We start from the raw sequence: 27,750 nt of genomic DNA, 5'->3' as shown, positions 1-27,750 counted from the left end.
AGGACTAAGGAAAGGGGAAGGCACTGGAGTGGAATATTTCACATGTGCTGGCCCTCTATAAGCATAAAGAATTTTAACATGTGAGATCACAGGAGTGTCCACCAGTACCATCCATGGGCAAGGAGGCAGACTGAGGGAGGAGAAAGGATGGAGGGTGGAGATGTGGGCTGAAGGAAGCAAGAAACGATAAAGAGGAATGATGTGGAGAAGGAAGACCTGCTTCCCTGGGAAGAACACAGTATACTGGTGTGGGGGACATGGAGGAGCCCAGGAATGGGGTGAATGTAACTTTGTGATGGAGCCATGTCCTTTGGCTGTCTTTAATCTACAAGTGTGCAGTGACAGATGCATGCAGAAGACACCAGCACTGCCCAGTGGTATTGCCCAGTAGATCTCAATGACCAGTGGAAGAGCTCTACAGCTCTGGGGAGAGCATCTGGGGAAAGCCGGGAAGCATAGAGGGAACATGCTAGCCAGACAGCACAGGACATCAGTGCCAGCTGGTGTTGAACAGTCCAGGACTTCAGCACAGGGCTGTGCCGCTTCCCGAGGCCAGGCAAGCAGTATGGCTGCATAAGGACTCCCCTGTACTCAGTTCATCAGTCTGAGTCTCAGCAGAGCTAATTATCTTCAGTAGTGTTTCTTTTGGTGCCACAGCACCTCTGCATCAGCAGGGAGGATGGAGCCAGCCCTGCTCCTCTTCCCCAGCTTTCCTACCTTCCCAGACAGAACAGCAAGCATGGCACTGCTGGCCACCAAAGTGAGAGTGCTGCTGGTCCAGCTGCAGGGTGCTGACGTGGAGGAGGGACTGTGGCTACTGCACAAAGCCCTCAACACTGTGTGACCAGGAGCAGGCATCCCAAGGAAGTCTGGTTGTGAGGAATTCCTATAGAAAACCCACCTCAGCGGGCTTGGCTCACCATTAACTCGTGCTGGACCCAAACCTCGCCAGTTGCTCCATGCCAGGTTTCTCCACGGAGAGGTGGGTCACCCAGCCCAAGCCCTGAGCCTGCTCCCAGCCCATCTCCTGGAGCACCCCTCTGGGGAGCGGCATTCCCTCCTTCTGGGCCTGCGGCCTCCGAGGCCGCTCCCGCGCTATTCTTCCATACTGGGCCGCCCGCGGGCGCTTCGCACCTCGAGGATTTCGGCGGGCCTGGATGGCAGCGCCTGCAGAGAGCGCGGAGCGGGCACGAGGCAGACGCAGCTGCACAGCAGGGCCGGGCGGGGCGGAGCGGGTCACGGCGGCACGGGCGGGTCGCGGGGCGGGGCTCGGGTCCCGTTCACATCCGGGCACCGCTCGGCGGGCGCGGACGTGGAACACTAGGGCGGGGCGGCGGCGCGTGGGGGCGGTGGCGCGGCCAATCAGCGCCGCGCTCTCATCGGTGCAAACAGGAGCACAATGGAGCGAGCGGCGGGCGCGCTGCAGCCAAGCTTGGCGCGAGCGCCGCGCGGCTGACGGGCCGGCCCGCCAATGGGCTGCGGCGCGCGGCTCTGGGCAGCCAATGGGCGCGCTGCGGGGGCGGGCCCGAGCGAGGTTAGGGTGTCCTTGCTGGGTGCTGGGCTAAACTTCACCAAATAAAAGCTGTTTGTGTTGGGGCGGCTGCGGAGCCATTTTGGGTAAGTTCTGCCCCGAACTTTGGGTTCACTCGCCTGGCGGGGCCGGGGCGGCGGTGGGGCTGCGCCAGGGCGGTGCTATGAATGAACGCGGCGGCGGCGGCCCGGGCCGCGGGGCGGGCGGGGGCCGGGGCGGCCGCCGGCCCTGTCATGGCTCCGGCCGCGGGGAGGGGCGGCGGTGCCCCCGGGTCCCTCCGCGCCGCCCTCCCCCGCCCCCCGGGCCGCGGTCCGTCTCGCCGGCCTTGCCTTTCGCCCCCGACCGGGCCTCGCCGGCTCTGGGCCGGCAGCGTTGGGCCGGGCGCCCCCGGCAGCGGCGGCGGGTCCCGGGGCGTGCGGGGCCGGGGGCGGAGGCGGGGCGGGCTCCCCACGGTGCTGCGCCGAGGCTCCTCCCGGCCGGGGAGGGGGAAGCGCCCCCCCCCCCCCCCCCCCCGGGTGCGGGGTGCCGGAGCCCGCCTGCGGGGCACAGTTCTCCTCTGGCATCTCGGCTGCGGTGCTCAAGAATATCAATAATTAAGTCTTTAAACTTGGCGGTCGGGGGGAAGCGGGTCCCTTTGCGCGTTGGAGGCCCCAGGGTACGGGTCGCCCGCTGCCTGGCCCCGCCGAGCCAGGGCGCGGGGGGATGCGGTGGAAGGGCCTCTCCCACCGCGCCGGATCACGGGCTCGTCCCTGTCAGCGCGGTTCCGTCCCGCTACGCGCGGAGCAGACGCGGATCAGTTGTGACATCGCAGCCATGTCACAACAGAGGCATCGCAGTCACAGTGGAGCCGCGTCTCGCTGCAGTCATCGCGCCCGCTGCGTGTCGGTGGCCGCGCCGTGGGGTTCCCGTGTTCTCACCTGTGGCGTTCACTGGTGATAGAGATGGATTTTAGCTTTGATCAATGAGGTTTGTAGGATGAAGGCTGTGAGAGACACGCACGCAAATACAGGAGGAGGAAGCAAAATCGTCAGCTCGGGTTGGTGCTGCAGGCGTGCACCCGCCTGAGAGTGGGTCTCCCTTTGCTTATCAATTTGCTTGCTGACAAGTACACTGAACTTGCAGTGAAGTCGGGGACCGCGGGTCCAGGCAGGCTGCCTCAGCACACGCCGAGCTGGTTCTGCCTGGTCTTTTGCTGACCTTTGATATGGTAGAATATTTTGGTAATTTTGCTATTACAAATGCTTGCTTTGTTTCTTCAGGGAATCGGGATGCTTCTAGCCAAAAGCCCAGTCATTTTTCTTGTTTATGTCCTGCTCAGGAAATGCAGCAAATGTTGTTGGTGTTGGAGAATGAGGGGAGGCGGATGGAGATGTGCTTGTGTAGTGCCCGATGGGACTGGGCAGAAGCCTCCAGCACCCCTCAGCTGGCACTGGCCTCCCTGGCAGGGGCTCCTGGGGAGCAGAAAGATGCTGTTGTCTTGTTAGATGTTTATCCCTGGCCCCTTCATTTGCAGAGTACTTGTTTAAGTTCTTGTAGTTGGTTGGATTAGAGTGTTGCTGGAGGAGAAGAAACACTGAGAACTCAGAGAGTGTTTTCTCTGCTGTGAAGTGTTGCTGTTGCTTTTGGGCCCTATTCAGGGGATGGTATAGGAAGAGGTGCTGTCTTTCCTCTCCTTGTCTCTTGTTTACCTCCTTCATGCAAGAGCTCTGCTGTGCTCCTTTACAGAGAAATTGGTCAAACTGTTGAAGTATGAAGCAATAACAGCAATCTTCTTGGAGTAAATAGGTTGTTTCTCTCCCAAGGCCTTTGGCCTTGAGCTGGGTTGGTTTTGGTTTAGGTCTGCTCCTGGATTTCTTTCCTGAAAATTGCTTCCTTTTCCACTACAAAGTAGAAATTTGTTTTTGGGAATGCTAATTCAGCCCGTGTCTCTGAATTGATACAGCTACCTGCTCTTGCAGGTCCTTCAGGCGTGCTGGACTGCCTTCACTGCAGAGATGGGCAGCATGACAGCAGTGGGGTGAAGCTCACTGAATGTTGCCCCTCAAGTGCTTCAAGCTGAAAAACACAGTAACTAGGAGAGCTGGATCCTGTCAAAATGTATGTGCGTGCCTTGAGCAGCAGAGTTAAAAGTACACGTTTTTATTCTTCAAACAAAAGCTGAAGTCAAGGAGAAGACTTTGAGAATGAGTGATCTTGGTTTGTTTACACTTTGATGAAGTTTGAAGCCCACCCTGCAGCCATGGCTGTTTATTCCTGCCTGCTCCTTTATTCTCATTCTTTCCAGCAGAAACACAGGCTGCCCTGTCCCTGAGGAGGCAGTTGCAGCCCCTTGCTGTAGGCCAATATGGGTACCCTGTGTGAATCTGACACTAAGGCAGCTCTTGCAGTTTTTATCCATGCTGTAGCTGTGAATAATGCACATCTCTAATGGAAGGTGGTGTCAGGGGCCTTGTTACTGTGTTCTGAGTGCTGCTGTCTAGTTCAGTAGTAAATGCCTCTTTAGTGGCCTGAGTTTACCTCTTCCTCCATTTTCCTGCATGCTGGCCTTAGAGGACTGTGCTGCTTGTCTTTGAGCAGCTGGCCCTAGGGGTTCCAATGTTAGACCCAGGGGTCAGTGCTGTGGGTCTTTTTGGGGTCTGTTGATTTCTACTGGCTTGCTGGATGAGGCTCTCAGAGGAGTGTCTAGTTTTCCTGACTGCTTTTTATTGCATTTCTTCAGCTGGAAGTAAATCTCTGCCCCCTCTCTCCACCCCAGAAGTGCAATCACAATAATTTTTAAGATCTAGTCTTCCTTGAGTGATGTCTAATATTTTATCAAGAGTTTCTCCAAACTCATAAACTTCTACAGGTGGATAATATAAAAGAGTTTCACTGTAGTGTTATTTCAAGAGGGCTTTGTACAAGCACGTGAACTTGGTTTTTTGTGAGCTGGGTGACTTTGTGATACTTGTTTTTTGAGAAGCTGCCAGAGTGGGCCTTTTTGTTTTGCTGTGGTGTCCTGCCCTGTCTGGGCTTTGTGCAGATAAGAGCTGATATCCTCATCAGTTTGCAGGAGAAGCTTACCCTCACTAAGGGGGAAGAGCTGATCAGCCTTGTGCTGAGAGTAGTGCTTGGTGCGGGAATGCAGACTCCTGTGTTGGGTCTGGAAAGCAGGCATGCATAGGGAGGCTGCTCTGAGGGTGTCTTAAAGAGACATTGTCAAGCTCAGTGGTTGGATGCCTCACTGGGCCTTGGGACACTTGAGAGGGCTTTTTTCATTGCTCCTGCAAGTAGCAGTGAATGCATTTCTCCTTGCTCATCCCCACTTTCCTGCTTGGGACAGTGGAGTCAGCCTCTGGTGTTGGTGGTCCTCCCTGGTCTGTGAAAGCAGAGGCAGAGTGGTTGTTGGAGGCCAACAAGCGCTGTCAAGAGGAGAGAAGATGGTCAGGATGGAGGGCCTGTATGCAATGGGGCAGCAATGTTTGCTGTGGCAGAGTGTTAATGACATGTAGGGTTTGTGTGGTGGGTTCTCAGCACCCTAAAAATCTGTGGAAACAGGATTGCCCTTGAGTGTGGGAAACGTGTCAGTGCCCGTGTTGCCAAGCGTGGTGGTGGTGGGACCAAAATCCTCTAAGGAAGTGCCGTGCCCTGTGCGGCACCTACTGTGAGTGCCACACTGGGCAGTGCCTGTCTCAGCCTCCAGTGATCATCGGGCACCAGCCCCTGGTGAAATAACAGAGCTGGGGAAAGCTGACCAATCTGGCAGCAAAAAGGGAAAAAATGTGTTTTTCTGCATGTCAGCTTGTGACACGAGGAGACACTGATTTTGTTCATAATATCTCAGGCTGGTGTAATATGTTTTCCGTGTGATAGGACAATGCCTTCAACTTTCCCTTATATGGGAAAATCTGGGATGCAGCCTAGCAATCCACCAATATGTGGCTAATAATTTTTAGCATTGTTATGTTGGATGTGTTCAGCCGAAGAATTAGAGTATACCTGAGACCCTGTGGCTGGGCTTTAATATTTAAGACCAGTCCCTGGCAGATATCTGGGGAAAGGTTATGACTGTGCTCTAGGGAATGCCTGAGCACAACTGGCTGTTTTGGAAGTCAGCTAAAAGCTGGGAGAATTTGTGCCTGAGTATAGAGCTCCTGCTCTGTGCTGCCCTTAGGCCCAGTGCCTAGAGAAGTGCTAGGTTGTGTTAGCACCAGGTGGAGGTCACCGCAGCTTTTGACACATCCTTTGTGTGAGGACCTTCTCTCAAAGGAGAAATTCTCTCCTCTCTCTCAAATTCTCTCAAAGTGGAGGAAATACTGCCTTGAGGTGAAGGGGTACATGCTGTTTCAGTACTGCAGCCTGCTGTCTCCAAGGTATTCTCAGCCTGTAGCAGGTATAAATCTTGCTCTAACAGGAGCAAAACACTCTTTCAGTCCAAAAAAGAAAATGATAAGCATAGGAACCAAGTCCTAGTCCCTCTTAGCTTTTTGTATTGTGGGTGCTGGAAATGTGCAGAGGTGTGTTGAGTACGGTTCAGGGAGTGCAGGTGTTACTGTGAGGGTGAGATGTTGGCTTGGCTGTGGGGTGCCCATCATATTTTCCAGCCCTGGTTTCCCCTTGAGGGATGCTGCTTCATGATATTATGAATGTCTGCCCCTCTGAGGTACAGCATGCCTTCTGCGGGCTCACCTTTTCCAAAACTTTATGCTGGTTGTTTTGGGGTGGTTTGTTTTACTGTGGTGTTTGGCAATTTTTTTGTTTGTGTTTCTCCTGGTAAGATTAAGTTTAGATCTCTTCTGCTGAAGCTTTTGGGCACTTGTCTGGTTCTCTCTGCCATTTTGCTCAGTTGTGAAAGGAAGTCTGGGTTGAAATGCAGGTAATTCATTGTTTCCTTTTGGTGTGACTGTGTTGAAAGCAGGGAAAAGTTATGCTTGGCAGTGTCAATTTTCAGAGCATTTTCTAAGTGTTTCTACAAAAGTGTGGGATCTATAGAGCCCTGCTTTGCATTAGAGTAGGAGACTGTATCAGGGGTCAGGCTAGTGTTACTCTAGGCCCCTGAGCTGGCTGCATGTTCTGTTAACATGCCTGTTGCAAGGGAAGGACAGGTAGGCAGTGGATGGGCAAAGTTGTTTCATTCATTGTCTCATGTGGTCCTAAATTACTTGTTTGAATTACAGTCTGGGAGCTCTGGCACAGGAAAATAGATGGGAAGGGCAATGGGCATGTGTGGGGGACCCCAGCCAAAAGCCTGGTGAGGGAGGCTGGGGGAAGCTGTGTCCCTGCGGCTGGTCAGCAGGCCTGTGTGAGGAAAGAACTTATTACCTTTAGTGGTAAAACCCCCTGGGATGTAAGACCCTCACCTCTTCCCCCAGGAGATACTTAATTTACATTTCTTTGAAGGCAGAAGCAGGACTTTAGCTAATTGAGGAACTTTAACTACCAGGCCATCCCTGTGAGCAACCACTGCTGGGAGCTGTGCTCCCTCTCTACTGCAGTGGAAATAGGTATTCGTTTTGTGGACATAGTTTAATTTTGCACCTCAGCTTAGACTGTATGGCTGCCTTGGAAGGTGAATTCCAGCACTAACAATTAGCTACATGCAGGAACAAGGGTGCTGCAAAGTTGCAGGGGAGCTCCACTTCTTTGGTGTATAGGTAAGTGAAATATTGGTTCTTTAAGAAACATTAATGCCTTGTTACATATGTGCATTGAGGCAGAATTAAAATTACTCCTAGATACAAGAATAAACATTAATGCTTTGCTATAGATGTGCTGTGAAAGCTGCTATTTTTATGTGAGCCACTGCCCTGAGTTCTCCAGGTCTTAGTGCACAGAGCACTCAGTCTTTCATATGCTTTGACTGAACTTAGAATATACTTTAGATAAAATGAAGTTTAAGTGTCTGATGTCTGTTAATTGAGGATCCGAAAAGAGCCATTTTTGATGATTAAATTAAATGCCTGGTGCATCCTTGCTGTACACTGTGCTTGCTTAGCCTTGGAAGGAGTGCAGTGGGGTGTGTGAATGCACAGCCTATTACTCCTATTTGTATGCTTCTCTGTTTGTTGCTTTAGGGCAAGCAAAGCCCTGTTTCTCGGTGATCTTTCTCAGTGCCTGCAGGGTGCCCCTCACCAGAGTATCTGAGCCTTTCCCGGCATGCACTTTGGTGCATACATAAAAGCAGGTTTCTCTCCTCCACCGCAGACAGCAGAGACTGTGCTCTGTTTGTGGCGCAGTGATGTTGCGGGGAGGCTGCTGAAGCAAGGCTTGTGCTTTCTGTGAAGGTGCTGAGGTTTGTGATTGCAGATTTGTGGGCCAGTCACAGTGACTTCTCTACCTCCTTCCTCTGGAGGATGAGAGTTTCTATCAGAGAATAAAATTGCTGGTTTGGAGTTAGGCCAGTCCCAGACTGTGCTTTGAGTGTGAGGACCAGGGTCCTGAATCCCAAAGGCAAAGGAAGGACTGTGTCACTGTGGCAGAGGCTCCTTGAGGCTTTGGTAGTTGTAATTTCAATTCAGGTGAATTGAAGTGTGACTGCAGGTTGTAGGACCTATGTGTTTGAATAGGTACAGCTGTGCCCACATCTGACAGGGCATGCTGTGTGGAAATGTGGTTATCTGCAGATACTGCTCTCCAGTTTCTACACAGACTCTCCATTGGCTGCTCTGCTAAGTGGAGCATGGCATTAGGGCTTGAGGACAATATTCTTAAACCCGTTCCTGGATCCAGCTCTATTTCCTGCTCTTTCTGTCCCCCTTAGCTGGATGAGGGAGACAGACACAGAGCAGAAATGGGTTTCTGGACCTTGTTGCATGATTGTTCCTCCAGAGATGCTGGCTGAAGGAAGGGTTCAGAATATGAGTGACTTATCCAAGTACAGAGGGAGAGAAGATATGGAAACCATCTTGGTTTGGACTTTGGACAGGTACATGCAGTAAGACTGGGCTAGGACATGGGTCTGTGGGAACTGTGTTCTGCTCTGTTCAGGGTTTGCTTACCTGTCTTCCACGTTCCTACATGTCAGAGGAGACTGATGTCTACAGACCTGCCAGGCAAACAGGGACAAGAGTTTCTTGGTGGCTTGATGCAGCTGATGCCATGTGCTTGCCCACTGGCTGGCTGGACCCCATGACGATGGTGCTGGTTGGCCAGGAGTGTCCAGGGCATCTTCTGTATCTGTGCCCTGAATGAATGCAGCTTGAGTCCAGGAGAGATCCACAGCAGCTCTGCCTATGTGCTATTGGAAGAAGCTTGGTGTGCCCTGGGTTTCCAATTCTGTTTGGAAACAGGGACTCTGCAAAGGTGGGACTTTGCAGCCAGTGTTAGTGACAGTGGCTTGGCATCCTCTGGCAGGAACCCTTCCTGCCTGTGCATTCCCCACTCATGCAGCTGTGGCTTTCCAGCCTGTCAAGGCTGATGCTCTCTTCCCTGAGCTGGTCTCTGACTAAAGGGCTTTATGAGCTGAGGCAAGAAGGGGCTACCTCTCCATGTGTGCTTTTGGTAGCATTTTACTTGCAGTGTGTCTGGGCAGGCCTTTGTGTGCTTACATTTTAAGAAGGCTAGCCAAGTGTATTAAAGCATTGTCTATAGCTGAGGAGCTGGCATCACTGAACCCCAAGCATTTGCACAAGAGAAATAGAAGAATTTCTCTTTGGCACTGCTCTCAGCCTCCCATACTTTAGTCTTTCTTGGGATGGTGTAAAAGACAAATGCAAGGAAACAGAGATGATTGAGATTAACGTCTCATTACAGATGGCCTCTGAACTCTGGAGACTGTTCTCTCAAAGTACCTTCTCAGGCCTGGACAACAGCAGTTGCTATTTTGGAATGAGTTTTGCTAGATTTTGTTAGGATGTACAGGCAGAACAGATGCCATGAGCTGTGGGACCTTCCTACAGCATACAAAAACTCTCAGACCATGACTATTTAGGATGTTATCTTTCTGGGTGCTGAGGAACAGCTTAGCTCCCCCAGTACCTGGCCTTGCTGCAGGCAGGGGTCTGCCAGCCAGCCTTTCTGGCCTGCCCTGGAGCGGGTGGCCTGGGTTTGCAACGCTAGCAGGACAGGTACAGCCTGTGTTGGTGCAGGATCTCTTCTCCAACAGGGCAGCATCAGTCAAGAGGCCTCTGTAAGCTGGTGTTGGAGCTGTCCTGTGCTTGGAGAGTGAGCAGTGTAGCAAAATGTCCTTCTGCTCCTGGAGATCCCTTCTATGCCCCCCCAGCCTTCACTGTGTGTGAGAGCACAGACCAAGCTGAGCTTCCTTTATTACCTGTTTTTTGACATCCCTAGGTACAGGATGCAATGCTGCTTGGCCCAAAGAAGAGCTGTTCACTTTTCACACACTAAGATGTACCTTGGGATCAGCCTTCAAGGCCTGTGCTCATAAGCTGTGGTCTGAGATGTGGCCATGGTAGGCAAAGCAAGGCTGGCCCTGAGCTCCCTTCAGGCACTGCACACCCCTTGCCACTCTGCCACCTGTGCACAGACAAGGCATTTGGCAAAGCAGAGATGTCCATCTTGTTGTGAGTGCCTGGAAATGTTTAAAATGCTAACTCTGTTCCTGTGGCCCAGCTGCCGGTGACTTGGCCATGTTTCATTCAGTTCCTTGGATGTGTTTCCTTGGGCACATTCCTGTGGGCTACTCATTAGATGAAGCAGGAGGGCACCAACTTTTTCTTTCACCTTTTTTCTCTACTGTGGTTATAGCAGGAGAACAATGGGGAATACCTTAGTCAGCAGATAACAGGAGCAAACAGGGATGTGGGGATATCAGGTGAATGACTGGCAGGGGTAAGAGTTATCCACTATGGAGGTCTGTGGCAGGGAGCTTCAATTGGAGCAGACTGACAGAAATTCTGAAGAAATGATTTTCAGCATGATTGGACTCTGCAGTGGGGTCTCCATCACTATGTGGAGCTGTGGCCAGTGTTGCTGTGCCTTCTTAGCACAAAATCTGCTCAGGGTGTCAGATGTGTCCTTCATATGTGTCTACAGCCAAGTCTTGAGGTGCATTGTGTTTGTTTCACCTTCTCAGTAGCCCTATCTCAATGTTGATTTTTTGGTCTCCATTCTACATTAGAAAATAGAGGCACAAAGGGTTATCATTGCCTCTGAGGAGCTGTTTGCAGTGTGGTAAAGCTGTTTTCTGACAGCTGGAGTTTGCTGTGCAGGATGTTAACAACAGCAAGAGGAGAAGATCTATACTTTCAAGAATGCAATTTTTTGGCCATCTGCTTTGGGATAGTATGTGTTTGGTGTAAAGCTCTCAAACCTTATAAAATGTTCTTTGAATTGGCTAGCTGTCAAGGCCTACTGGTTGGGCTGGCTTTTGTATACCTTTCTTACTAATAAAGGTTAAATTATGTGCCTGGTGGCTTCTTTGTAGGGACAGTGACCTTGGAGATGGACTTGGACAGCTAAGTGAAGCTTTGAGCACTTGTGTGTGAGATGTAAAAGGCAGCAGGAAAATGTGCACAGTGCACAGGTCACTGGTTTTTGCTGAAACCTCTATATCCCTCCTGGTAGCTGGAGAGCAGCTGGATGTTTTGCCCTGATGCAAGTAACCCCTGTTCTCCCTTGAGCCCAGTAATTCATCAGAGACTTTTTTCTTACACTACTGGGAAATCTGGCTCCTCATGACTGCTGGTCCAGGAAGCCAGCAGGAGCTAAGCCTACAATTCTCTCTCTACCCAGGGGTAACAGCCAGGCACTTCAGGGAAGAGAGTCTGCTTCCAGCACTGAGAGTGTGTCCTCAGAGCTTCTTTGCCTATTTCCATCTAAAATGTAGCTAGGGTTGTGTTGTCACTCTGACCAGAGGCTTTCCACAGCCTCCTTGGCAGCTGAAGACACCTACCATGGCATGCAAGGCTCTCTGCCTTGTGAAGGAGCAGATTAGGTGGACTGTCCATCTCCATACCCACCAGGCATCTTTCTGGTTGCCAGCAAGCTGGTTATGCCACTGTGTTGAGCTGCTGTGAGCAATGAGCTCCTGACTCCCACAGGCCAGGAGAGGGGTTGTGAGCTGGCTGCCTCTGGCCTGCAGCAGGGTGTCAGAGAGGTGGGAGAGTTCTGCAGGATGCTGTGGAAGTGACACTTGGCCATAGGCTTTACTGGCTTCTGGAGCTCGGGACTCCTGTAGCATGTGGATACAGATATTGCATTTTTCTTATTTTAAAGTAGGAAATTAGGTGCTGGGAGTGTGATGGAAGAAGTGGAAAGGCTTCATGGCCACTGTCACTGTCTGTTCCCTGGACACTCCACTCATGTCCTTTCTTGTTGGCTTGTTGGTCGGCAGCTGGGGCTGGTGAATAAACTGGAACGAAAATTTGGCACTGGTGATGGAGGAATGGCTTGTTAAGATTTGGCAGACAGGGCAGTTAATTTGAGCTGTATGGCGACCTGGATTGAATGCCACACTGGAGCATGTTTGTGTTTAATAGGTAGCAGAGGTCTGGAGAGTGCTACATCAGTGACGTGCAATGGGCTTTGCTGATGTGTCTGGAGCTTGAGCTGGGGATGCTCTTTACAAGGCACATGAGTCGTGCTGGTTGGATACTGCTCTGCAGGGAGCCACTGTGGACCCCTGTGTGTGCAGGAGCGCTGAACATGTTCTTGTACACCAGATGCCCATGAAATCGTGCCTCTTGGCACTGAGGGTGGTCAAGTTCCTGTCCCTGTGGGAGTCCAGCCTGCTGGGTGCCGGCTACGAGTCTGGGCAAGCTTGGCCTGTCTCCTTCCTCTCTTGACTGTGTAGGTACTGCATTGTAGTGATTTGGTTTGGTTTTCCTCTGTTTTTTTTTTTGCCTTGCTGATGTTGAGGATTAAAATACGCTGCCTGAGGCTTACGAGCAAACTGTTTGGAGTCGGACTCTTGGCCAGCAGATCAGAAGGCAACAGACATTGTAGGTTTGAGAAGCCCGTCTCAGTCCTGCATACCAGGGTAGCAGGATGATGACGTGGGAAAGAGCACACAGCTGATGCTGGGTGCATCCCCATGAAGGGGAAGGGGGTACAGCTGACACTGGGTGTATCCCCACTCTGCCTACAGCCACTTTGCAAGGCCTGTGCCACTTGGGGGTAGTGTGTCCCCTCATTTTGGGCTATTCATTAAGGTGATGAAGGAAATACATTTTATAGCGAGCTCAAATGTGGTTTCCCTCTCTCTAGCAGCAAGCTGGAGTGCTTCTCTTTGTGTGCATGTCGAATGGCCAGGCATGGCTTTGTGTTAATGACGTACCTTCATTGAAAAAACTGAAGGGATTTTAGCTGTTCTGCTGCTTTCTCTTCCCTTGTGCTGTTTGTCCCTACTCACTGCTGTGTTCGCTGGACTCTTGAGTGGGCCCTCGGTGCTCAGCCCCATGGCACTATGTAGCTGCTGAAGGTCATTGTGGTTATGGTCTTGGGTTAGAAGCTGCATTTGAAAACCCTCCAAAAAGGAGCTGTTGCTGGTTCTGCCACGTGAGCTTGTCATGGGAGTCACGAAATACAGCTGACTGAAGCTGCATTACCGGGGGCTGTATCCAGCCTGCGTGTGCACTCTTGCTTGTTGGGTGCCAACAGAGCATCCTCTGTGGACAGCAATGGCACGAGCCCAGGTGTCTCCCCAGGGTCTCTGATGTGGCTGTTGCTGTAGGGCTGAGAGCTTAGGAGCAGAGTGTTGGTGTTGAACAGGCTTTTTGGAGGAGAATACTGTGCAGCATCTCCATATTCTTTTTCCAAGGGAGCAAGTGGCAAGGAGGTTGTGGTGATTTATTGCCTGCCTGTCAAAGTCTTGTTGCCTGTTCGCCTGTGGCAGAGTTGGGTGTCTTGGGAAGGTACTGCAGGTTTGCCATGTGCTTTTGGTGTCCTTATCAGCAGATCTCTGGTCTCCCCTGGCCCCACAGAGAAGGCAGTTCATTGCCCCCCACCTTCCTTTTTAAAAATTAGAATATTTTGAGAACAGAAAAATTCTTGCAGCACGGCTGTGTCCCTTGGGGCTGGCTGTTGGTGTGATGCTCTGCCTGTCCTGGAAATGTGTACCTGCCTGATGCGTGTTTGCTCCCTTACTTTGGGTTATTTGGACCTCTATGTTCTCTCCTTTTCCCCCTTTTTTCCTTCATCCTACTGTGTGTCCTGCCCAGGAGTGTGGGGCCTGTGCCCTCTTCCCCCATGGTGCCATGGAGTGTTATGGCAGCTCTGAAATGAAGACCGCTTGGTGAAGCCTCTCCTGATGGGTTGCTGAGAGAGTCTTGTTTTCTGTAGCTGTATGAGCAGAGCTGGGAAGCTGCTTCTCCACAGCCTCTGTTTTGGAAGGAGAATGTATACTGTGCTGCCTCGCAGTGAGCTTGCAGACTCCACAGCCCCCTGCATCGCTGCTGCTTCTCTTTTGCTAAACTACTGGGTTATTTTTAACTTGGAAAAATTACAACCCGAGATTGGCATTCTCTACCCCCAGTGGAAGGCTGGAGGCAGGATGTGGGGGAGGCACTGCGGAGGCTGGGAATGTGGCTTGCCGCTCCAGCGGGCCTGTTTCCAGGGGCTTGTGCCCCCCGCAGCCCTGTGCCTGCCAGGCTGCGCAGAGGCTGTGCAGTGAGGCTGCTTCTTGCTCGGCACGGATGGAGCTTCAGCCTGGATTCCCATGGCGAAGGCACAGAGCAGCTGCAGACACATAAACAAATCCTGCTGCAGCAGGCTGTAGGGAGAGAGCTGTGCTCTGCCAGGCTGCTTGCGTGACAGCCTGCAGACAGGTAGCTGCTGATGGGGACTGGGTACCTCCTTCAGAGAATATCCTGCAGAGATGCTCTCGGGTGATGGAGTGTGCTGTGGAGGAGCAGCCAAGCTGGGTTCCTGTTTTGCCTCCTGGAGGAGGCTTTGCTGGACCATGTAGCCCTCCCTAATTCAACTTGCAGAGAGCTGTTGGGGAGGAGCCAGGGAGAGAAGTGTCACTCTTGCGCCCCTCCCCTAGCCCTGCCTCTAGTGTTTTGCAGGCAGTTGTATTGTCAGTGGATGTCTCCCCTGCCTGGAACTCACCGAGTGATGGGAGCACCTCTCTAAATCTGCTGGCAGGGAGATGTTTCTGCAGAGCCTCTTTTCCATGTAGCCCTCGGGAATGTAGTTCCCTGTGTCCCTCTGGATTGCAGCAGACACTCAAGTTTCAAGCTCCCGCAGCTCTGCTGGCTGAGAATGTGCCTGTGCAACCCTGCTTAGGAACAGGGACTGATAAGGTAGCAAGGCTCAAACAGCACCAGAGGACTGCAGATGTGTCTCTTTGCTGTTTGGTCTCAGAGAACACTGTTGGTCAAGACAAGCAGAAGAAGAACAGTACAGATTCCAGGTTCTGCTCTTGGTCTGTCCCAGCCAGACCTGTGAGTCCTTTACTGCTGCTCACCTGCAATGTGGATGCATCAGGTGAGGAGGGTGGCTGGTGCTCGGGCCCTGCTTGGTTGTCCTTGGGCTTTCTGTCTGCCTTACCAACTGCATAGCTATTGAGGAGGTTCCTCTGATGGGGAGGTGCTGCCAGGGCCTGGGGCCTTCTGTTCCAGCTTGCCTGGGAAAGCCTGCCAGTTCCTGTCAGTTCTGATCTGTCATCTGCTACTCCATAGCTCTTAGTGATTGGCTAGGAGTAGCAGGGGAACACAGCAAACCTCTTGGAAAGCAATGGCCAGTCCTTATGTCCCTTAGCTGAGTTCAGGCAGATGCAGGCACCCTTCCTGGCTACTTTGGGAGTGCTTCTCATTTGCTTGTTAGGGCCGGTCCCATGCACCCAGCACTCTGATCTCATTTGGCATGACATGCTTTGAGCAGTAAGCTGGTGTGAGGCTCTCCAGGTTGTGGCATGGGGTACACCATGAGATACTGAAGCTGGTCCTCTGCCTCTGACCTCAAGTCAGCACTCTGAGAGTTCCTGCCAGCAGTACTGGTGTCTCAGCTCTACCAAGGCCCAATGTGATGCCTGACCCTGATAGAGAAATGACACAACTCATGTCATCCCTGTATGGTAGGGAATGGCTACTGGCTACTTCCTTTCCTCAAGGCTGTAGGGTTATCAGGTATGAGACACTGCTCTGTGTTTGAGCCATGGGCTGTTCCCACAATGAGAGCAGGTGGTGGAGAGCAGAACAACTCTAGGGCAGCCAGGGCTGGAGTAGCATCTCTTCCCCGACAGAGCTACTCTGCAGCTTATGGGAGGCACTGGGGTGTCCCCACCACTCCAGAGTGATGTGAACACACAAGGACAGCTGCTGACACTGGCACAGGGATTGATGTGTGAAGCAAAAGACAGACCAGGGCTCTTTACTTGGAAGACAGGCTTCTGAATGCTCTCAGTTGCCCCATTGCCTGGTGTCCTTTGTTGCTGCCTTATGTCTGGCAGGGCTGAGCAGGACCCTTCTGTTGTGTCTGTGGGAGCTGCCTGCAGTTCTTATTTCTAAGACTTCTCATCAGTCTGTACTGTGACCTCTGCCAGTGTTTGTCAGGGGAGGTTAGTACATCCTCAGATATCAGAGCAGCAAGGCAGTGCTGAGCCACCCAACTTCCCCTGGGCTAGCTGCCATTCATGAGCCTGTCTTGCTACTGGCCTGCAGGCCTGGGCAGCAGGTTTGGACCTGGCACCCCTGACTCTTTTCCTTCAAGCTGTGCCTAGCCACTGGGGAGATGGAGCACTTCTTGAGGTACATAAACAGAGCAGACCTGCTTGTCTGGTTGTCTGAAAATCAGTAATTTCATAGCATGGCTATGCAATTCTTTATCTTCCTGCTTGTCCATCAGGGCTGCATAGAAAGTTTGGTGCCTGTTTGAGATCTGTATTTTCAAGGGATCCTTATTGTCATCAGAACTATAGGGGGAAGGAGGGAGAAGGGCTACATGATGTTGAGGAGGTGAGTGAAACTTGCATCCCTCACCTTGAAGGAAGTGTCCCCAGAAGTCTGCTGATAGATGGTGGTTGGACACTTTTTGATGCATCTATCTCAAAGGAGCCACTTGCAGTGAGACCTTGTCCTTGGCACCTCCCCTCCCTGAGCCTGCTTTGTTTGTGCCAGGTGCTCCTCCTGCACCTGGGAAGGAGAACCCTCTGGCTGCAGGGAGCTGAAAGACAAGGTCCTTCTGGAAAGTGTGTATCTGCAGTGGGCTAGTGCTAGGTAGTTTGGGGGATGAGTGAGGATGTGTGGAGCTAAGTGTACTGTATTAGAGCACTTCTCTGGTGTGTAATAAGCACAGGGATCTCCACCTGAAGTGTGGGGTTCCTGTTCCTCTTGAATGTCACTGATGAGCCACCAAGGGGTTCTTCCATTCTGTCACATAGGAAAAGGAGCTGGAAAAGCTGCTGATGTCTAAATCAAAGAATAGAATAGGTTGGAAGTAATCTTAGGTTATCTAGTTCCAACCCCTCTGCCATAGGCAGGGACACCTTCCACTAAATGCACTTTTAGTTCAGGGTGGACAGCTGAAGCGTGAACCCCAATTTGTGTTTGTGGAGTGTTGCGTGTCTGTAGTGTCATTATGTGGTTTTGGCTTGCAGTGTGCCCTTACTTTCCAGGAGAATTATCTGCTGCAGGACCTTGTCACTTCAGCAGAGGTGCAAGGCAGACTGTCATTCCACTGGACCCAGCTTGTTGTGCTTCAGGGGATCAGTCTCTCACTTCTGGCCTGGGACCTGAGGATTCAGGATACCTGCTGAGAAGCAAATGTGATCCCTTTGCTGGATTTTTATCACTTCATTGAGATGTGGTGTGTATATGTGCAGGGTGCTGCATGGCTTGGATGTGTCATTGAATGTCTGCCACAGGTATGGGCTGAAAATCAGAATTTAAGTGCATTGAGATGAGTCTCTGGAGATACAACCTCCCTGGACACAATCCTGTGAAACCTGCTTTATCAGGGAACTTGGACAAGATGATCTCAAGAGATCCCTTTGAAATCCAACCATTCTGGGATTCTGTGTAGTGGTGTGTGTCTGCTTACAAGATGAGTGTCCAAGGCTGTTTCCTGGTTCTGCTCTTTGCTGCAGCAGCTTTGGAGTGTCTTGAATGCAAAATTCCTATTTAGCAAGGGCAAAGAAAGAATGCAAGTTTTCCAAATGGGTTATCACCAGTGTTTTTGGCACATAGGTGGACATGCCCACACAGGCCTGTGAGTACCCCTTGTACTTCCAGAGGTGGCTTGTGAGCTTTGCTTCTTTTTGAGTCCCAGGTCCTGTTTTGAGTCCCAGGTCCTGGAGAAAGCCACATGCCCCTTTTTATTTGTCCTTCTGAAGGGGATTACTAAGGGTGTTGATTTTTGTTTTAACTGCACCCTATTTCCACAGATAAAATCAGTGCTTTTTCCCCTTTGAAGAAGGCTGTCACCTGCCTTTTGCAGGCAACTGAACATGACACTGTGCTGCAGGAATGTGCTCTAATAAAGTAAAAAAAAATTGCTGCTGTTCTGAATAAGGTGTGTTCTCAGGTAAATGCCATTAGTTTCTGCAGATGCTGAGGCCTCTGTTTGGGTTTGTGGCCCTTTTGCCTGTTGGTGACAAGCCTATGGACATGACCTGGGGGGACAGACAGGGCGGTGCTCATGTTGCCCCAGGGCACCTCTGGGGCTGAGCTGGCCTGGGGGAGCTTCTGAGCTGCAGCCAAGGCATGTGGACATGTACACCTGTGCTGTGGGTTGGGGGACCTGGGGCACCTGAACTGTCAGAGAAGGGAGGACAGGGCTTGAAGATAATACAGACCCTGGAAGTAAAGGCAAACCAAAATTAGGACTGCATTCAGAGCTGCTGACCCCCACCTTCATCACCGTGCTGCAGATGAGATTTCCCTTCAGGAAATGAAAGTTGCTCTTCGGATAAAAGCTGTGAATAAAACTTCCTTTCTGAAGTGCCTTGATGTGTCTGTGACTGAGGGGCTGTTAGGACATCTTGAGACAAAGAATGCTTGAAGGGATGTTGGTGGAAGTCTGCAATGGGAGAATGCCAGAGATTGCGCTCAGACATTGAACTCTGTGTGTCTGAAGTCATGTGTGGGTCCAGTCCTTGGTAGTGATTGTGTGGGGATCTTGGGAGCATGTGTAGGTTTTGGAGAGAGGGAAGGGCTGAGGCAAGTCTGGATGTGTCCCCAGGAGAAAGATGGGTTAGCCCCTGGCTGTGCCATGTGCCTTACAGGTTTTGGGGGCTGTTTGACAGTTTCCTGTGAACCATAGAATCAAAGTAGTTTGGAAAAGGCCCTTAGGACCATTGAGTCCAACTGTAAACATAACATTGCCAATGCCACCACTCAACCATGTCCCAGGTGCTAAAGCCACATATCTTTTAAATCCCTCCAGGGATGGTGACTCCAGCACTGCCCTGGGCAGCCTGTGCTAGTGCTTGACAACCCTTTTGGTGAAGAAATTTTCCTTAATCTGTAACCTAAACTTCCCCGGTGCAATTTGGAGCCATTTGTTCATATCCTACTACTTGGTAGAGGAGTCCACCACAATCCACGCTCATGTCAGGGAGCTGTGGAGAGTGAGGTTCTCCCTGAGCCTCCATTTCTCCAGGCTCAATCTCTCCCCCAGCTTCCTCAGCCACTCCTCATCAGACTCTGCTCCAGATCCTTCTCCAGCTCTGCTGCCCTTCTCTGGATTTGTTCCCTGAAGGTCTTTCTTGTTATAAGGGGCCCAACCACTGAATCCAAGCTCCATCCCCCTACATCATTTCCCCCAAAGCAGTCATCTTGTTGGGACCCTGAGAATTGGTCCTGTTTGACTGACCCTCACCTGTGTTATATTACAAGGAGGAACACCTTTTTGTCAGGTATTTTGGTGATCAGTGGAATTACATTGACGATATGTAGCCTTTTTTTGGGATGCACTGCAAAAGCCAGATGGAGTTGGAGACATGAGAGCCCACCAGTAGAGTCTCCTAAAAGGCAAGTAGGATGTAAACTGAGAGCAGCTTGAATGGTGCAGATGCATCCACTTTCCTGCTCTTGGAATACACAACCTGTGGGCACAGTCCTCTTTGCTTGTTAGCACATGCTATGTTTTCACCTTGCTGGCTGTGGAGACGGTTGAATTTGTGGGCCAGTCTAATTTACACTTCCTTTCCTTTCTGCAAGTTATGTTTTAATGTAATTCAATCTTAGGTGGTGTTGGTGCTCTTTGTGATGAAGCTCCTCTGTGCAGCTGGAATAATCCTTGTCTAGCTCTCACTGTTTTGCAGTGCAAATCGGTGCAGTGCCTCAGGCAGGCTCTTTTTAAGGTTTCAATAAAAATGGTGTTGTTTTTGAGAAAGAGCTTACAGATTTTTGATCTTTTACCCGTCTTTGTAAAAATTCAGCCAGCCTCAGCACACCATCAGCCTCTGAAAACAAACATTTGACTTTAAAAGTTCTGTTTGTTGCTCTACTCTATTCCCTTTGCACCTGAATGAAGAAGGGCAGGAGCCTGACACCATGCTAGAGGTTAGGATTTTTTTTTTTTTTTTTTTTTTTTTTTTTGTTTTGTTTCTTTGTTTTGTTTTTCTCTTAGGGAATTTTCTCCCATTTGTTGCCTAAGAGATGATAACGAGAATACTTACGAGAGACAAAAGAAGTGGTCAAGATGGGGGGAGGGGAGGGGTGCAGCTGGCTATAAGGCTTTCTGTTGGGAAGGGCAGAGATACCGGTGCGGGGCTGGGCTCAGCTCCTCGCTCACTCTCGCCCTTGGGATCAGAGGTGAGACGGACAGGCTGCTGCTGTTGGGAGAATTTGCTGTCACCGCGGAGTTCTGTCCTGCGCTGCTTTCTGCTTACGGGGAGGGGAGCGAACTTCTGCTCGTGAGAGCAGCTGCCGAACTGGGACCTTTCCAACACCCGACCTCGCTGGGAACGGGACCCCGGCCCCTCCCCGTTCCCGGAGGCAGCGTCTGTGGCTCCGTGCAGCAGCTGCCCGTGGGAGCCCGCCTGCCTCTGCCCAGCCCCACTGCTTTCTGCCGCTGCTCTGGGCTTTTTTGCTACACTTCAGCCTGACACGCCGAGCCTGCCGAGAGCCCCCGCTGCTTCCACCGCTTGGGGCTTAGTACTACCCTCCGATTTGACACCTTCATGGGTTTGCTCGCCTCTGGTGTTCCAGCTTGCCGCTTCCGAGGTTCCTGCTGCAGTGCATTTCACCAGCCGGAGGTGCAGCGGGACCGGCTGTCCCTGAGGGTTCCAAAGGAAGCCCCATCTCCATCCCTTCCGCCAGCCTGCCCGCCATTGCCGTGTGCAGAGAGACGGCCGAGCTCGCGCCACAGCGCCCCCTGCAGCCGCGGGGGAATCATCGCCCTGCCCTGCCCGGCCGGGAGCCAGCGGCGCCCCCGCTGGCTGTGCCCGGAACTGCGCCGCAGGGGAAGGTGCCTGCGGCCGGGAGAAGGCTGCCGCTGGGTCTGTGCCTCTGGTCGCTGCTGCTGCCGGGCTTGGTGTTTGTTTGCCTTGCTGGACACACACACGCTAGGAAGGAACTGCTATTCCTCTTCTCATATCTTTGCCTGAAAGCCCCGTAATTTCAAAGTTATAATAATTTGGAGGGAAGGGGGTCATATTCCCCATTCCAAGGGAAATTGCCCCCTTCCTTGACAGACACCTGTCTTTCAAACCAAGACACACCACCACAGGCTTTGTGTTGCCTTAAATAGAGAAATGTCTTTCTCTGAAACCTCATCCTCATTCTCCTCCTGAGCCTGAGACATGGACTCCCAGGCATTGTGCAGACATTGCACAGATAAAAATTTCTCCCATCCCAAGTGTTTGGCAGCCACCTTCTAGCTGTACTGCAATGGCAACTCACATCCTTCAGTCTTGTGTCTAGCCTTCCTTTTCTTGGGAATGGGTAGACATGGCCCTGAAGCCATGTAGGCAGACCTGAGACTTTTTCTAGCATGGGTCTCCTACCATTTCCTTCTGGTAGCCCCTTCCTGGCTCTGCCTGCCGCTCCAGGCTTTCTCTCAAACCCAGCTCTTTCTGAGGAAGCTCTAGGGAAGGCTGCTGAGCAATTTTTCAGACCCAAGGTTTCTCTAAGCCCAGTCTTTTTGCAGACCCCCACTTTGCTTTGGCAGCCTATTGCCATCTCTGTTTCAGTTATATGTCAAGGCTTCTTCTGTCCATCAGTGTTACTCTGAATCTAATTTTGTACCTGAACCTTTTGACGAGAACTGCTGTACAAAAGGTGATTCCCAGACAAGGGCTTCTGACAAACTAAAATAATCTTTGGCGTACCATTTCTAACGCTGTTCCAAATGCAACCCTAAGCTTTCACTTTTTGTCAGCCTCAGCTGTAGTTCTTGCTTTCCATCTGAGCCTTAGAGCTGGAAATCCGGATAGAGTTCTTCTAGCGCGTGGATCTTGGCAGCCCACACTTGGTATCGGCAGCCCTTTTCCCACCACAGTCCAAGTGCAGCTTTAGGCTTTGTCCCTCTCACAGCCCTAACCCTCATCCTGGCACTGGCTCTCATATTTCCACAGAGCAATTGAAAAGGCCCCACAACCATTGCCTGGATGAAAACTGACCCAGCCCAGCTGTCCTGCCAGCTTCTGCTTGGCTTTTGAAGCCCTGGCTCAGCTGTAAGCTTTGGCTTTCACTCAGGCCTCTTATTTTTTGTGAAGAACTGCAGGGAAGACCCCTAACCCATGGCTCACACCAAAGCTTTCACTCATCCTGGGACTCTGGGCTGCTCTCACTTGTCTTTGGCAGCCCCTTTCCAGCTTTGCTCCAGCAGTAACAGTAGACATTCTGCTTCTGAGCCTAACCCTGTGTTTGCCTGTGGACTGTGAGGAAGGGATATAAGGAAGGGTCCACAGCCATTTCCTGGCAAAAGGTGATCCACATGGGTCTCTTGACAGCCCCTCTCCCCAGGTGCCGTGTAACCTTTCCTTTCAGTCCAAACCCCGACCTGAGCTGTCTTCCAGCTGAACTGTAGGGAACCTTCTAAACCATTTCCCAGGCTAGCCTCTTTACATTTTGCCATCCCTTTCTAGCCTCACATGAGTGCTAGACTCTGGACCCTTATGCTGATTTTCCAGCAGAGCCTTAGCTAATCTTCCCAGCCTTTTTCCAAATGAAGGCTTTTTCCCAGGTGAGGCCTTATGCAAGTCCTTCTTTGCTCAGGTGAGCTCTGCCGCCTCTGCACTTTTGGGTTTTCTTTTTCTTAGCCATAGCCCTGATTTTCCTGAGAAGCTGTAGAGAGGTTTTCTGCCAATTGCCTGGACCAGTGTTTTCTCCCAGCCCAGCATTCTTGGAAGCTGCCATGTACTTTTGCCACCTCACTCCAGCTCCAGCTCTGGACTTTATTTGTCTTAGCATTATCCCAACCCTAATCTTATTGCCAAGGTCATTCTTCAGGAAGGTGTCTGCAAACTCAGGTCTTTAGCAGCCCCTACTTTCTTCTAGTGGGTCCTTTCTGGCCCCTCTCAAGCTATGAATTTTGGCTTTCCTTCAACCCTAATCTTAATTTCACAGCTGAAGCCCAGCAAAGGGCTGCCAGGGGAGGTTTCTCCCAGGCCAGGTGTTCTGTGCCCTCGCAGTGCTGTTACAGCCCCACTCCCACAGCTGTCCTGTGCACATGGAGGACCTGTTCCCCAGGCTTGCCAGATTTTGCAGAACAGGGTTGAGCTGGGGTTCCTTAAAATTTTATGTGCGTATTTCTGAATTTGATTTTTTTTTAAGTCAGAAAACTGCTGTTTCAGAGTCAGTTAGACAGGGATTGAGCAACATAGACTCTCTTTTCCCCTTCCTTCTTGTTTGCTCCATGGGGATGCCAGGCAGCTGTGCCTTTTGTCAGCAGGGCTGTTGAAGGATGTTAGCACACACTGGCTGCTCCTTCCCGGTTTTGCATCCAAGCTTCAGATTTGGATTCCGGCATTGCTGATAGCATGCAGCATTGGTGGGTAGGATTATTCCTGTGGAACAGCCACCTACAGAATTTCAGTTAACAGTGCTTGTTAGACCATCACTGGGGTATTTTCATTTTGAGTGTTTCCATCAGTGCCCTTTAAATATCCTCCTGAGCTGTGAGATGGTGTGGTTGAAACACTGCAAAATCCATGGGCACCCCAGACATCAGGCTTCTGGAGAGAGGGGGCGGTGCTGCTTTGAGAGGTGGGCAGCAGATGCTTCTGCTGCTTCTCTGGCGTGGAAGTAGAATCTGGAGGATTGTACTCCAGTAGAGTCTAGAGGTGACATCTCATGCTGCCATAAGGAACTTCTTTATGGACACAAACAGTTTTTCAGCCTGTAAAACAGTTTTAGAGATCTCATGTGGCTTTTAAAGGTACCCTGTGAAGATTTGATGGAAAAGGAGCCAAGAGCACATTGCTGAGTGTGTGGGATGAGGGGTATGAGCTCTGATCCAGGCTCTCCTTCAGAGCCCTGGCCAGCAGTGCTGTGTGCCCCCTGCACAGGGGCTGCACCTGCCCCCTTGCTGCTCTGCAAAGAGAGGTGGGACAAGTCAGAATTGAACCTTGGGTGGAAAATTTGTGTATTTTATATTTTCCTCTAAAAACTGCAGTCTGGAAAATGGTTTCAAAAAAGCAAGTCTGAGGTTTAAACTTCTTGGAAACCTTTTTCTTTCCTTGGGATAAGCAACAATGAGAGTGTATAACAAGCTGTCAGGCCATCCTCCTCCCAGGCTGGGTGGCCAGCACCCTGCCTCCCCTGGCCCAACAGTGCTCTCAGAAAACTGAAAATAGTTGGTATTTCCTATCCCTGGGGCAGTTATTTGATCCTCTGCAGCTGACCTGAGCTATTCTCAGAGCTAACAGCTGGCCTGGGCAGGGTCCTGGATTGGGGGACCCAGGCTGGGTTCTGGAAGGAGCTCTGTTAGCAGCCCTCAGTGCAGGGCTGGCTGTGGTGGATACTCTCCTGCAGTTCACGTCCCCACCGGTGCAGGCTCACTTGTGGTGCCATTCCCCAAATGATCTGGATCTGGGCAACCTTCACTGTTGTCAACACAAGGTGATAAATATTAGTAATTATTTATTCTTCTGTGGCAGTTTAAACACTGACAGTTTTGGACACAAGGTTGTTGGGCTGACACGTTAGTATTTGTTCAGGAGTTTTGTGCAGCTGGAGCTGATCCATCAGGATTTCCTTCTAGTTGCTCTCAGCCTGCAGGAAAGGAGGTGTGTGTTGCGGCGTCTTCCCAGCCATATTGAAGTAGCAAAACAATGAATGCTACTTGCTGTGGTTACAGACTGCTAACTATGTTATATGTCAATTTAATCAATATTAGCCGAGTGTTGCTTGAGATTCTTTTGTCTTTAAAGTTTCAAAACCTGGCCAAGAATATGCGCATTGCATTAAATTAGGGGATTTCTTTGAGTTGTGGATTTGAGATTGCTGTGGGATGTGTCTGAGGTTCTCTGAGATCTGTTTGTGGGCCAAGGGAGACCCTGAAGAGCTGTTGTTTCCATGCTGTGACAAGTTGCAGGCATGCTAGCATTGTAACTATTTTTGCAAACTACATACTACGAATTCCTTGGTGTCCTGTGGCAGTTTGTCTTAGATTTCCTGCTTCCAGCACTGTGACTTTAAAATGCTTTTTACAGGCTCATGGTCACAGCATTGGGGGTTTCTCTGTGGACCTCATATACCATGTCAGTGACTGTGTGGGACACACTGGAGTGGGTGCACATGGGGACACTGGGACCTGCTCAGAGGATGCTGCCACAGATGCCTCTCACCAAATCTACTGTGGCCCAAGGAATTCTCAGATCAGATGGTAACAGTGATATTTTGGACATGTTCAGCTCTTGAGGCAAATATGGGCCTTAGAACAAAGTGTGCTGGGTTAGCCTGGTGCTGTGGTAACTCTGCTGGGTAGTCAGACTCACAGAATGATGGTGAAATGTTCTCCTGGGCTGGTCTTTGCTCTGGGCAGGCATCGTGGCCAGGGATGTGCTTCCAGAGGCTTGTTAAAAAGCCAGGGATACTTTCTCATTGGGAGAGCACAATTGGAGCTCATCACAATTGGAGCAAAGAGGCTGGAAGCTGTTCTTGGTAGGGCTGGGTACCTCCTCTTGGCAATGTGCTCTCAAGTGAGGTGCAGTGGGTCCCAACATCCTTCATTCTGGACAAACTGATCTGACGAGGAGATCTTCCTTACGGTACTGATTACTCTTAGCCTTCCCCAGCCTCCTGAATTTGCCCCATTTGCTCAGTCATGCCAGCCCTTGCCAGCACTTGGATGTGGAGTTGCTGGTCACTCCAAGCAGTTTTGTTTTGGATTTTCCTGAGAATTGAACGCGGAGAGGGTGAGTACTGTGTTTTTTCCACCTTCAGCCCTCTCTGACCTCAGGCTGGCCTTTCTGAAAGCACAGTCCTCAGTATGCAGAGCAGCAGGAGAGCCGGGGTCCATCATGTGCAGCATTCTTCCTGCTTTTGCTCCGTGGGGCTGCCTGTCTGCTCGTTTTAGCCCCCTATACAGGATAGAAATAAACATACAATATAAAATAATATAAACACAGAAGTGAGGAAGATGCAGAAAGCCAAACTTCCTTTTCCAGCACTGTCCCTCACAGGAGCTTGGGACAGAGCTGAGAGAGGAAGCTCTCTGAAGCACAGAGGAGCTGTGTGACATATGGACAGCCCCAGTAGGAGCTTTGGTGTTGAATGGTGCCACAGCTTGGCTGTTGGAAGATGTCTGAGTAGAAGAATCATGAACTGAGGGTGGGGTGTCACCTGGGCAGCAAATTTCAAGAGAACATAGTGGTTTAGAAAAATGGAAGAAGGTGTGAGGAGAACTGCAGCTCATGTGAGCTGGCCTCTTTGAGGAGGTTTGATGCTGTCAAGGTATTGTCTAAGCACCTCTTGCTTCATTTCTATGCTTCAGGAGCCAGGAAGGATGTGTTGCCTGTGTAGCTGTCAAATCCTTGCCTGGCATGTGTGAGGCTGTGTTTGCAGAAGTGTACACTGCTTTGGGTTGCTAAAGGAACCTGTGGGACACCCAGGACAGCGATAGCAAGGGGCAGGTATCAGGGCAGAGCAAGACCCTGTAGTGAGTCCTATCAGTCATGAGTCCTGCTTGCTGGGATCCTGCACTTGGGCTGTGCATTAGTACCTGTTCGTTGTGCTCTGAACTGAATCCAGCTACTCTTTGGGTGCCATGCACTTGATACCTGCTCTCACCATATGTAGAAGGGTGCTCAGAACATCTCCTGGCTTGGCTTCATCTGAGTGCTCTCATTCTGCTGGGTGACTGTTGGAGCACAAGTTTCCTGGTCTAGTAGTGGTGTAGCAGCTGCATGTACAAATTGAGTCCTTGGTGCTATGCTTATGTTGCCCAGCACATGCTGGGCACAGTCGGGTTGCACTTGAGAGTAAGCGCACAAGTTTTGTTTGCTCAGAGCTAGATTTTCAGCAGGTGGAGTTGAGCAAGCAGGAAATTGGATACTTTGGTGTAGAAACATGTATGGTGGGAAGTCTGGCCAACATCCACCTCTCCTTCTGGCATGCAACAGGTTGTAGGCAATGGCAGTCTGTCTTTCCATCAGGTGTGATCTTGAAAAGCATCCTCAGCATTAGCCCATCTGTGATGGCTTTGTCCTGGACAGTCCTTGGGGCTGCTCACAGCTGTCTGTGACAGTTCCAGAGGGCAGTGCTACCTCCCAAATACTGTGGCTTCCAAATATTGTGTTCCTTCATCTCTGCTTTATGTGGATGAGTTAATATCATGCGGGGGTGCTAGGCAGCGCACCCTGACCGAGGCTCTGCACTCCCAAGGCTCCAGCTCGGATGTCCTGCAAGCACTGTGGCTAAGCCAGGCTGAGAGGAGTAGTTCGCACATGCCTTTGGGTACATATTCCTGTTACCCTGTTATCCCTGTTACCACTCTGGAGCTTTATTCCTTTTTCTTCATATGTTGACCTCCTCTCCCCAACTTGGCAAGTGTGTTTCTGCAATGCCTGTTAAAAGTTCTTCTCAAGCCCTGGAGACCTTGTCCCTTTACAGACTGACTAGTCATAGCCACTATGGCTTCTCCTGTGCCTTTGCTCTCAGCTCATTTTCAGTGCCCGTTTTTCTCTGAAAATCATATTGAGAAGATCTTCTCCCATTTCTGAAGGAAAACAGAGGTGAACCACTCTGCAGGATGTGCGCTGGATGGAGCTGTGTGTACAAATGAGATAGAGGATTGCTCTTCCCAGGGAGCTGTGGTTGCTTTCACAGTGTGCTCGTGGTACTGGTGTTGGGGCTGCATGGCTGGAGTACTGTGCATGTGCAGAGGATACTGGTAGCATATGTTAGTGAGCCTCAGCCTTTGAACCGGGAAAATCAGTCCTCCAGCTGCAG

The 27,750-nt window shown here is 51.0% G+C and overlaps 1 protein-coding gene across 8 annotated transcripts in view; it reads left to right on the top strand.

Moving 5' to 3' along the window:
* Positions 1-864: 864 nt before the first annotated feature.
* CHD6 (chromodomain helicase DNA binding protein 6) overlaps positions 865-27,750 on the top strand; it is a 92,240-nt gene continuing 65,354 nt past the window's right edge. For all 8 annotated transcript variants that reach the window (XM_053958178.1, XM_053958174.1, XM_053958177.1 and 5 more), the window contains exon 1: positions 865-1,617. The gene's annotated coding sequence lies outside the window, so the exon portion shown is untranslated. The remainder of the gene's footprint in view (positions 1,618-27,750) is intronic.

The sequence above is a fragment of the Vidua chalybeata genome, chromosome 17 (assembly GCF_026979565.1).
Source record: "Vidua chalybeata isolate OUT-0048 chromosome 17, bVidCha1 merged haplotype, whole genome shotgun sequence".
Lineage (NCBI taxonomy): Eukaryota > Metazoa > Chordata > Aves > Passeriformes > Viduidae > Vidua > Vidua chalybeata.
Note: the sequence above shows the minus strand (reverse complement) of the source record. Positions and strands in the feature narration are given on the sequence as shown.